General features: G+C 40.1%; 1 pseudogene; it reads right to left on the minus strand.

The window, feature by feature from the left end:
* Nucleotides 1–316: 316 nt before the first annotated feature.
* Nucleotides 317–11,077, minus strand: LOC131507950 (UPF0711 protein C18orf21 homolog; annotated as a pseudogene).
* Nucleotides 11,078–12,502: the final 1,425 nt, after the last annotated feature.

Here is a 12,502-nt window from a genome sequence, read left to right on the forward strand (position 1 = left end):
AGTTTTTTAAAAAACTGTTTTTCTTTTTTTTTTAATGTTTATTTTTCAGAGACAGAGAGAGACAGAGCACAAGTGGGGGCAGGGCAGGGAAAGAGGAAGACACAGAATCTGAAGCAGGCTCCAGGCTTTGAGCTGTCAGCACAGAGCCTGATGTGGGGCTCGAACTCATGAGTTGTGAGATCATGACCTGAGCCAAAGTCGGACACTCAACCGACTGAGCCACCCAGGCGCCCCTAAAAACTGTTTTCCCTAGCTTTAGTTTTAGAAATTACATTACACGTTTCTTATTTTCATAGCCTATCCTTTACAGAGAAGATCAAATGTGTCTGAAACATACCTTTGGATTCTTTTGAGATTCACTCTAACTAAGCTACATTTTTAGTTGAGGGAAGCATTTGTTTGTTTTTCTCACATTCTTTGAAGTGGGTGTTGTATCCAGTTATAGGCATTCTGAACGTTAGTGCTGAGTTCTTACCTTTGGAACCAGGCATATCATGATTTAGGTTTGAAGAACTTGCAGTCTCTTCTCTGATGCGTTCAGGCTGAGTTTCCTTGCAGGACCGGCAGTGTTGACCTTCAATGCTGACAGAAAGCTTCTACATTTACGATGATGTTTAACTATTGTACTGCATCTTTCACATGCAAGAAACAATGCATTTTTGGAATTTTTGTACCTTTTCACCACTTTTACTCCTTTCAACAATACATTTTTGTAGTTTTTGTGCTTTTTCACAATTTTTGCTTCTTTAAAACCATGTATAATTTCTTTGAAGAAGTTTCTGTGTTTCGGGTGTCAGTTTGGGCTTGGGTTTGAGGCACAGTCCAATATTACTCAGAACCAGAAACTGGAAACAGTATGGACACTTTCATTCAAAAGTGTTCTTATCATCACGTGATGAACTGTGGTGGAGGCAGTGGGCCTGGCCTGGGCTTCTATCTTATCATTTCTGGTTTTCTGGGTGAAACCTGGTGAGATAAGGAAACTCCTCCAGAAGTGGAGTTTCCAGTATGTTCCTTATTTGTGGAGAGGCACTGGTGTGGTGTCTTAAGGTCTGTGTGCCTCAAATGCCCTATCTATAGATTGAGGGTAATAATAGTACCCACCTCACATGGATGTTGTGAAAATTAATTGATGTAAAGGTTAAAACAGTGCCAGGGCGCCCGGTGGCTCAGTCAGTTAAGCATCTGACTCATGATCTCAGGGTTTGTGAGTTCGAGCCCCTGCGTTGGGCTCTGGGCTGACAGCACAGAGCATGCTTCAGATTCTGTGTCTCTGGCTCTCTCTGCTCTGGCTCTCGGTTCACAACTCTGTCCCTCTCTTTCAAAAATAAAGAAACATTAAAAAAAAGATTTAAAACAATGCCTAGTCAAACAATAACATCTTAATACTTCACAGCTAACGTTGTTATAATCACATTTAATCTCAGGGAGTTTGGTATTCTTATCCACAGGTTGGCAGAAGAGACCAGAGAAGCATTCAAGTCTCTGGCCTACAGCTTTGGGCTAATACACAACAGAGCCAAGATATAATCAATCCTCAAGCACTTTTTGCTAGATCACAGTGCCCCACAAGTGATTAATGTACTCCTGGCCTCTCCTGCCTCATTTTGTACTCATGATTTATGTCTTTGCACTTTATTGTGAGTAATATGTTTACACAAAGTCAGAAAATTGTATCATTGAAAAAAAAAAAAAGAAACCAGAAGTGAGGTGGTCAGGTGTGTAACAGTTACAGCAAGATATTTTTGTCAGTTTTAGCTCAACACTTCCAGTATATTCTGCCATCCAGCCAGACCTCAGATCTGTCTTAGTTAAAGGCAAAAATCCAGAGGAATTTCAATTAGTTCCAATTTCAAAATAGAGGATTTTTACTGGACTCATGCAAACGCAGACTATGGTGTCAGATAGATAGATAGATAGATAGATAGATAGGGAAATCAGAAGACCCAGCTCAGATTTTTAAAACAAACATACTTCTTAGGGAAAATGAAGTCAAATAAAATTGTCATCAAAAGCTCTTACACCCTTTGAAAGTTAAACTACACGGTGAACTTGGATTACCAGCATTTTTCAGGCTGTTGCTTTGCAAAGTGAAAGCACCTTCCATTCACTAGAGACAGAAAATGACTATGAACCTTCAGAAAGTTAAGTGCAGGTGCCATGTTGTTAATCCCAGCCTAGAAGATAAACTTTATATTTCCGGGAAGACTGTCCACAAACCCCGATTGTATTGTTAGCATAGTTTAAGAAGTTTTGAGTCAAGGGCAGGGGATTTACTTTTTGTGCTGCCAAAGCTTACTGGGTTTCTAGTCGAACACAGCCAAGAGGATAAACTGTGAAATAATTAAGAGGAGGTCTAAACTCAGATTTGTTCAACTTGCTTCTTAGAATAGTTAATATTAACTGACTTTTACATTTAGATTCACTTAATTTGGCAAATGCCATGAAAACTAAATCACATAAGCTTTTCTACACTAACACTCTTTCTAGGACTGGGAAAAACTTATCAAATACTTTAATTTTGAGGTGTTCTACAAAGAGTCAGACTACAATAAAAAAATGACTTTATGAATAACAGCCAAACATTTTGATTGTCTTGAAAAATAATTTCAAGAAATAATTATTTTAATAAATAAATGAGTAGCATCTTTATACTTTATACTCCTTCATACATTTGCCCTGAAATGAGTGAGTAGTGACTATCTTTAAAGATATTTTCAATGACTTTGTTATACTGTTGGACAGTTTAGGGAAATCAGAAGGTACTGTTTCTAGCATTCAAATGCAACTCAGCATGATATATCTACTTCAGAAGCCCCAAATCCCTGAGACTCCATTCAATGGCAAACAGATGATAACCTATTGGAACCCCAGAAAGAGGTAGAGACTGTTTCATGCCTCTACTACAGACCCAATTAAATGGTTTCAAGTGTTTTTTAGTTGCATCGATTGAAATGTACAAAGAAATGGTGGATTAGACAGTGGAGTTTTCCTCCTACTTCCCTGCTTCATTTTGACAAGATTTCCCCTGCAAAATCAGAAGTAGAAAAGAACTTCCTCTTATTCATGGTGATTATGTACCAGAGCGCATTTTTAACATCTGGTTGTGTTATCCTGGAAAAGCATGGCCTATGAGGTGTAGGCTCAGAGAGGCTCAGAGTTCAGGGAAAAGAGATGAACGGCTAAAAAGTCATTTTAAACAAGCTCCATCCTTTGTTTTCATGCTTGGGAATACATGCTATTCAATAGATAGTCCATAGCAACCTTTGTAAAAATCTAGTTTCCTTTCCTAAATATTTCTTTCACATCCTCCTTTATATGCACAAACTTTGAGGTCTGAAGGCATTCAAGCCAAATTAGTTATCATTTACAGGTGCCGATGAACTAGGTGTTTTATATTACCAGAAATCTTCACCCAGTTACTAAAATATATCCATTTTTTACAGATGGGTTAACTGGGAAATGTAACTTGCCCAGATTTATAAGAACTGAGATGCTCAAAATGTTTGATTTCAAAATTCACACTTTAATTTTTGTGTTTATTTATTTTTGAGAGAGAGAGAGAGAGAGAGAGAGAGAGAGAACGAGTGGGGGTGAGGCAGAGAGACAGGGAAGCCCAGAATCTGAAGCAGGCTCCAGGCTCTGAGATGTCCACACAGAGCCTGATGTAGGGCTTGAACCCACGAACCATGAGATCATGACCTGAGCTGAAGTCAGATGCTTAACCAACTGAGTCACACAGGTGCCCCTCAAAATTCACACTTCAAAACTACAGTGTGTGTTGCCTCTCATTATTTCAAAAAAAATTCTGTAATTTGGAAAAGAGACTATTTCAAAATATTTCTAATCATTAGCTCAAATTCATTGACAAATGTTTTCATTTACTCCTCTGTCTCTCTCATACACACACACACATGCACTCTGGCATACAAATATATACATATATGTATATGTTTTTTCTTCATTATCTTAAGTTTTTATGTGTGCTTAATTTTGAAATGGGCTGTTTTCTTGCTTTTTAAAAAATATCTAGCTGATAATCATTTCATTTGAAATGGTTATTGTTAATTTTGCCTTCTCATTCCCAGAGTCAAAACCTATCTTTTTAAACCTCTGACTTTGCCTTATTTTTCCATCTATGTCAAACTTCTGTGCAGGAACCAGGGTAAAAAGAATATTTAAGAGGAAGATAATGAATAGGAGAATGAAGGCTCATCCTCAATGTATTCAATTCTTCAAATTTTCCATTATTTTATATATTTTATATTAAAGAACAGTACAGAGGGGTGCCTGGGTGGCTCAGTCGGTTAAGCATCCAAGTTCGGCTCAGGTCATGATCTCTCAGTTTGCATGTTCGAGCCCTGCGTTGGGCTCTGTGGTGACAGCTCAGAGCCTAGAGCCTGCTTCTGATTTTGTGTTTCCCTTTCTCTCTGTCCCTCCCCTGTTCATGCTCTGTCTGTCTCTCAGAAATGAATAAACATTAATTTTTTTTTTTTAAAAAAGAACAGTACAGAATAATCTATTATCAAATGTTACACTAAAACTTGACAATAAAAGTGAAAAATCTGATTGCAAAATTCATTCTTTTTGACTAGTTAAAAGAGAAAACATAAAAACTTCAAAACATTTAAAACAAATAGTGTTTCAATGGTCTCAAGTGTTAGAAAAGATAAATAATTCATAAAAATTCAAAGAATTTAGTTCTGCTATTTCCTTAAATTTAGGCAACAAATTAGTTTACTCTTGAATCGAGAAAGAATAAACAAATGAATTAAATTCTATTTCAAGACACCCATTCAGTATAAAAAATTGGTGTCAGAAACTAGCATTCCAATAGAAAATTTGCCTGTAAATACAAGTATTTGCACAAACATTTAGTCTTCCATTCATGGCCAAGAACTTTAGATTCAATCACTATTATATTCAAATACGGTCTTTATTTTTGGAAAGAAATATTTTAATACTTTATAATGGTGATGTTGGGACCACTGCCCCAGTTCACTGATAGGTCCACGAACCAGGAAGCTCATCTGAAGCTTCCTCTAAAGTTTGTATTGGGATTTCACTACCTAGACATAATTATTAAACTATTGGTCAGGGGCTTGAACTCCGTCTCCAGCTATCCCCTTCCTTCCCTAGAGGTCATGCTGACCTAAAGTTCCAACTCTCTAATCACATGGCTGATCCTTCTAATGATCAGCCTCACTCCTGAAGACAGATAGGCACCCTCGCGCGTAAACCATAAATGACCTCATTAACCTAACAAAGAAACTCCTATTATTAGAAAATTCCAAGAGTTTTTGAAGCGTTGTCCCAGGACCTGGGGATTAAGATTAGATGTATTTCTATTATACCACAAATCCCCATTATGTGTTCATTTTATCTGGTATGAGGATTGATATAGAGCTTCTAATACTTTATTCTGCCATATACACTTTAATATTCTTCCTTTTTTGTTGTTGTTTTTGAGATTACTTTCCAAGGCAATATATTCCTTACATAAAATTCACATATAGGGTTTTATATACATAGAGAGTAAAGGAGAGAGAGAGAGAGCGAGAGAGAGAGAGCATGTACAGGAGCAAGAGGGAACACAGCTGCTACTATAGTTAAATGAGATTTAAAATAAAACAGGAGCAAAAAAAGTTCGTAGATTTGAAATGCATGATGGTTTTCTACCGGTAGCTTAAAATTAATTCGTTACAGTCAAGACAGTTTAGGGCTGAGATTAGAACAGACCCAGATTCCAGGAACTTGAGTCTGAATCCCTCTTGTACCCCAACTGGAGAGATGGAGGAACCTAAAGTACAAGCAGGGATACAAGATGAAGCGCCCCTGGGGGTGTCTATAGGGTTCCTGAAGTCATGAACATTTTGGGAAACTCCATGTCAAAAGCCACAGAAAGCCTTTCAAAGCAGGAGGAGGATGCCAACATCTTCATAGAAACTAAGGTGGTAATGAGGTATGGGACATTTTAGCAATCAGAGATGCAAAGTAAGCGTGTTTAGGGCTTGAAGCTTAGAAGCCCACAGTCAGCCCTGTGCCAGTTTGTCAGAGTCTTAGACTACTATGACTCCAAGTGTTCTATGATGGACTATTGTGCCAGTATGGTCCACGTAGACAACTGTTTGATTGCCTGGTCTTTCCTGAAACCTTCGTCTCTTCATTTCAACTTGTTTTCTGAGTTGTAGTCTGTCCTGACCCATATCTTCCCCAATTTCACTTGCTTATACATAGTCCTAACATTTCCCTAAACTAGACCACTGGTCCACAACATTGCCTACCCTTGAGAACCAACCGATGGAGCTTTAAAAGGTCCACACTTAAGTCTACCTGCACACTAATTAAAATCCCTGGAATTAAAGCTTGTGTATTTGTGTGTGTTTGTGTGTGTGTGTGTGTGTGTGTGTGTGTTTTCAAGCTCTCTGGTGTTTTAATGTCTATCACCACACTTACCTGACAGGGTCAACTTTTACATGTAGTAGTTATAAAACAATAGAAATCAATAGCAACGCTATGGTTAGTTTGAAATTTTGTTGCAAGGTACCAGACTAAATTTAACTCAACTGCTCAGTGCATGAATTTGAAATGCATGACCAGAAATCATTTTTTTAATTTTTAATTTTTTTAATGCTTATGTATTTCTGAGGGAGAGAGAGAGAGAGGGAGGAGTGGGGGAGGGTCAGAGAAAGACACACAGAATCTGAAGCAGGCTCCGGGCCTCTGAGCTGTCAGCACAGAGCCCAACATGGGGTTCAAAGGTGTGAACCACGAAATCATGACCTGAGCTGAAGTCAGACACTTAACCAACTGAGCCACCCAGGCACCCCCAGAAATCATTTTTTTTTTAAATAGTAGATAATCTCCCAGAGCAAAATAATAACTTTTTTGTCCCTTTAAGTTAGGGGAAGCTACACAGTATTATTCAAATCAGGCCCATAATATCTCTTGTGTGAGATGCTAGCACAGTACATTATCAGATGCCCCCACATTGCATAAATTGGCACAAGATCAATTAAGAAGAAGAAAACTAGAGCAATAGAATTATAGTTGTCGACATCAGAAAGCCTTTATACTATAATGACTGATTTTTTAAATAAGTAAGATCAAGAGAGAGAATATTTTCCAATTAGTGTATCACTTCTGTTATGGATAGGTTGGCTAAGCCAATTAAGTATGGATCAAAGAAGAATGCAACCTGATAGAGACCAATCCATTACTCTCTCACTCTTTGAAAGATTTTTATTAGTCCCTGTCATTCTAGAATGAAATCAGTTATCATTCTAGGCACTGAGGATATTGATTAAGATAGATGACAAGGTCCTTGGTCTTAAGGAATCTACATTTGTCAACAGGAGTCAGATGAGAAACAAAGAATGCAAAGTGTAATGTTAGGTAGTAATCAATGCAATGATGCAATAATGCAGAATAAAGGGATAAAGGATGATGGAGGGAGATGGTAATTTAGAACAGGTTGCTAATAAGGATTTGTCAAAATGGGTGAAGTTTGCCAGAGATCTGAATGAGAGAGAAAGGTGTACAAATACCTAACAGAAAAGCATTTGGGGCAGAAAGAACAGAAAATGCAAAGGCCTTAAGGAAGAAATGAATCTAGAATGAATGATTAAGGGCAACAGAATTAAAATATAGTGAGTTAATGGAGAACAGTAGAAGATTCAGTTTGAGAAACAGCGAAAGCCCAGTTCATACAAGGCCTTAGAGACCTGAAAAAAAAAAATCCGGAAAAAATAGAGAAAAGAAGGGAAAATAGCATTAAACTCTTGTTTATAATTACCACAAACTGACTAATTATAATATTAGTTTTACACAATTTTAATAAATATTATGTGGAAAGAAGCAGTATATGGTCAAACAGATTTAGAAAATAAACAGATTTAGAAAATACTCGATCAAAATGGATTAGGTACATTTCTTTGCTGTAAAGCCTCTGATGGCATTTCATAATCTGATTTGTGATCAACCAAAGACAGAGACTGTAATCTGCATTTTTAAAATTTACTGTCCTTGATAATTTTCTCACTCATAGACTATCTTTCAGGACTAGAGTTCTTGGCCAAACACCATCAAAAGTTCGGTATGGAGAGAGATGAGTAGCTCACATAAAACTAGATCTGTGCTTTAGTCTGAAAGTGATTTGTCACTTGTCAAAGGAATATGCTGAGACAGGAGCATTTAAGAAATAAATTAGACTTTGTGGAGAGAAGTTTTTAAGGAGATTCACCCTTTAGAAGGACTGACTCGCCAAGTAAAAAAATTCAGCAGATACTCAGTTCTTCCAATATTTCTTCTTGCCCTGTTCTCCCTCCTCCTGTGTGTTCAGTTGCATATACGTTAGGCTGTCTGGTATGTCCCCACCGCTCTTGCATGCTCTTGAAGTTTGGATAATTTCCATAGACTTGTCAAGCTCACTAATATTTGCTTCAGTCGTATAGGGTCTACTAACAATATTCTCGCAGGAAATCTTCATTTTCTGTTACATGGTTTTATTTCTAGTATTTCCATTTTTTTTTTCTTAAATTTTTTTCTCCACTAAAATTACCATCTGATTTTGCATACTGCCTACTTTTCCCATGAGAGCCTCTCACTATTAATCATGGTTAGTAACTTCCCTGTGAGATGTTCCAAGACTTGGGGCATATCTGACTCTGCTTTGGATTGTCTCACCTTTTGGTGTGCTTCCTAATTTTTGCTGTTGAAAGCCAGACAACTCTTTTTTTTTTTTTAATTTTTTTTCAATATTTATTTATTTTTGAGAGAGAGAGAGAGAGAGAGAGAGAGACAGGATGTCAGTTGGGGAGGGGCAGAGAGAGAGGGAGACACAGAATCTGAAGCATGCTCCAGGCTCTGAGCTGTCAGCACAGAGCCCAACGCAGGGCTTGAACTCACGAACTGTGAGATCATGACCTGAGCCGAAGTTGGACGCTTAACCCACTGAGTCACCCAGGAGCCCCGCCAGACAACTATTTTCAGACTATAGACACTGAGGTAAAAATTTTTTGTAACTCTTGGAAATGGGCATGACTTTTCTTCTGGTAACCCGCTGTGTGGAGGGTTGAGTTAATCTAATTAGGAGATGAGCTGGGTTTGCAGCTTGTTAGGCTAATGTTACTCTCAGGACACCACAGGCTTAATCCTCTAGAAATACATTTAGGGTGGGAGTTTGCCAGAGGCCTTTTTTCAAATGTCTTCTCTTTTTTTGCTTCTGGTCTTCCCTGGGAGCTATGTACCAGAGAGAGTCTGTCTCTTACCTATTGCAAGTAAATTACATGTTACTAGAAACTTGCTAACCTGGCAACGTATGTGTGTGTGTGTGTGTGTGTGTGTGTGTGTGTGTGTGTCTGTGAGAGAGAGAGAGAGAGAGAGTGTGTGTGTGTGTAGGGGTGTTTTCTCTGTTGTTCTCAATAAGCCTCAGTCTTAGGCAGGCACCATACTCTTGGTCCCAGGGATGTGGCATCCTCAGTTCACCGTTCCTCACGTATCCTGTCCTTCCCCCACTCCCATCATCCACCCACACACAGATTAAGGCTTTGTCCCTGATAATTTTTTTCAAAGATCATCTCCCATAAGGGAGATAGGGAAGAAGGATCTTGGTGAAATTCCTTACTTCTCCTGCCATGGCTATCATTTCCCTCCCCCAGTTCCATACAAGGGAGACTTTCTTGGGATTTCCCCTATATTTCTATGAGTGCCCAGTAAAATTTACATAGAAAAATTCTGCAAGAAGATGTGAACTTCCTCTCTACTTGGGCTCCCAGGGTCTTCACCCTAGATGGGCAGGGTACACAGAGTTTCTACCTATTTTCCATCCCCTGGGCTGAGCTCTTCTCACTGGCTGCATCTTGCCCTGGTAAAGCAGGCAAGGCATTTCCTCCCTTCTTGAGGGTAGCTTTCTCTTCTTAGATTTGGGACCGGTTGGTTGTCTTGCTCAGCTTCCTGGAGGTGGGCTCAGACAAGTTATGAACTTACTGTTTATCATTTTTTGATTGTTGTAAGGTTGAAACTACACCCATTTCAGCTCTCTATGTGTGAATGGGAAACCAGTTAAAAGGTAAACAGACAAACAAACAAACAAACACCCTGCCAGGTCACTCAGGCAATACCTAGTTTATTCATGGTGCAAACAGTTCTCAAATGATTATCATACCTGCCAAGTGTCATAATATAATCACTGTTGCAAAAATCAAGGACACGGCCATTTTCTTTGTAGAGTCAATAATTTACAGGAATGATAACTGAAGGCCTCATTGATTTTGTGAACTAGAGCTAGGTAAGGTGACTATTTTGCTCATCCTGGGGTGCATAGGTTTCCCCTGTGCCAACCAGAGGACACAGTACGTACAGTCACGTGCAATTAAGTCAGGGGACATGTCATATTTGTTTTATACCCATCTTCCATCTACTTAAACAAGAGATTATAATTAAAATGATATTTGTCACATTGCACTTTTTTATTGCCAGGTTTGGGCTAAGTTCTCCCTAACCGATCTTTTCCTTGGGTTTCCAGTATTCCAAGAAGCATTTAATTCAGGATTTCGGGGAGAACACCTGACTCCTCACCGATACTGGTACCTAAAATTGGGAGGAAAGTAAACAGAATGCACTTCTTTACAAAATCTGCCTCTCAGCTTTTTCACCTAGAAGACAGATGATTCCATATTATGCAACAGAGATATTTTTTTGTCACCAGTGGACTCTTCAGTGGCCAGATCTATAAACAGCAAGTCTCATTCATATTGCATCACAACTCTCATTCACAGCGACCAGATTTGCAGGGGCAGAATCTGCTTTCCTGGACCAGAGGAGCACACAGGGCATTCCAGTGTCCCATCTCCTCAATGAAAACACACACCTACTCAAAGTATTGCTATTTCGTTTCTGTCCCGACGCTCTTCCTCCTTCATGGTGCATTTCCTGTCCCACCACCTCTCTCGTACCTGGTCCCAGATTCGATCTTCACCTTTCCTGACCTGCCGGTGACATTCATTTCCTCTAATACATTCTGTGACACTTGATTATATCCTGTGTTATATCTTTCTCCAAACATTTCATGGATCATGTCATTCCAAAATTACTCAGGTCCCTAAGGGAGGAAGCATGTCACTCTTACTTTGCATTTGCCTGCTCCCTTGCACATTGTCAGGCGGACAGCAATCATGGGACAAATACTGAGTTGAAACAAGTTTAAATTTCTTTATTGAAAAGGGAGAAAGAGTGGGAGAGAGACTTTGGTGATAGGTAGGAATGACATGAAGTTTAATGGGGGGAAAGAATCTGCTGACCATCAAACTCCAGAACTGAGGAAACAGGCTGAAATTGCCACAAAATCTTTCCTCTGATTTCTGCCCTCCAGGGTTACCTGTCTGCCCTTCTGTGGCCCAGAAGCCCAGGCACATTCCCGAGGCTGTGCCTTGTGTCTCTCCCTCACGCGTCCTTTTCTGTCGTTGCGGACGCTTCCGCTTTCTCACACAAGCACTGCTGCAGATTCTCTTGGGTTTCAAACCTCCCATCAGCTGCCCACACTGCGGGGTCTTCCCTCACAGGGCACCCAGAGCCAAGCAGAATCGATTTCCCTCAGCATCATTCTACTGCCAGGGAATTAGCAGGCTTCCAGAACCACTTTGGGGGCGACTGTGTTCTACTGTTTGGTGGGAAGGGCAGCTCAGAAATGCCAGGATGGAACTGCTCGAAATGACCCGTGTGACATCTGTGGCGGAGCCCAACACGCAGCTGTCGGCGTCATCTCAGTCTGGGACGCTGCCGTGGTCAGGCGGGCACCCTGCTATGCCCATCTCCTCAACAACCCACCGTCTTTATCTGGTTTATGGCTTCATGTTTCCATCAGTGAGTTAGTAGACAGCCGTGTCCCTGTGATAACAGAAGCTGAGGACAGCTTTCGCCGCCCATCTGCCAGTGAACATATGCTGGTGTAATAGAGGATTTGCGTATTATAAACTGCCACATGACCTCCGGCTTCTGCAGGTTTACGGCTGTTCCTAGCATGGTATTCGCTGCAGAGTGGTTCAAAATTGCTTGCTGAGTACACGGAATACACTGTTCTTGTCCAAGATGCCCTCCCAGACCACTGCTGAAATACCAGTGTATTTCACAGCCTAAAACACTGAATCACTTGAGTAAAAAAGTGCCGGAAGCCGAGCTATCCAACCAGCCTGATGGCAGGGCCCGGGCGGTGGACGGATCGGGACCGCAGGGCGGCGCGACAGTGAAGCTTCTTGTACTCCTGCTTTTATGTAATTTGGCCTTAAGAAAAGTACCTGGGGAATTGTCTGTTGGGGAATTGCCCACGACAGGCCCCCTGGAAAAAGAACTATTGGGGAAAGAAATAAGGTTCCGCGAGGAAATTGTGCGGCCCTACATTTAGCCCTTGCACCCCATATAAAGACTCCTCTACCTAAAGGAAGGATAGCTTCATAGATTTCTCAGCCAAGGAAGGAACAAATGGATTTGAAAGCCCCATTCTGGC

The sequence above is a fragment of the Neofelis nebulosa genome, chromosome 3 (assembly GCF_028018385.1).
Source record: "Neofelis nebulosa isolate mNeoNeb1 chromosome 3, mNeoNeb1.pri, whole genome shotgun sequence".
NCBI classification, from domain to species: Eukaryota; Metazoa; Chordata; class Mammalia; order Carnivora; family Felidae; genus Neofelis; species Neofelis nebulosa.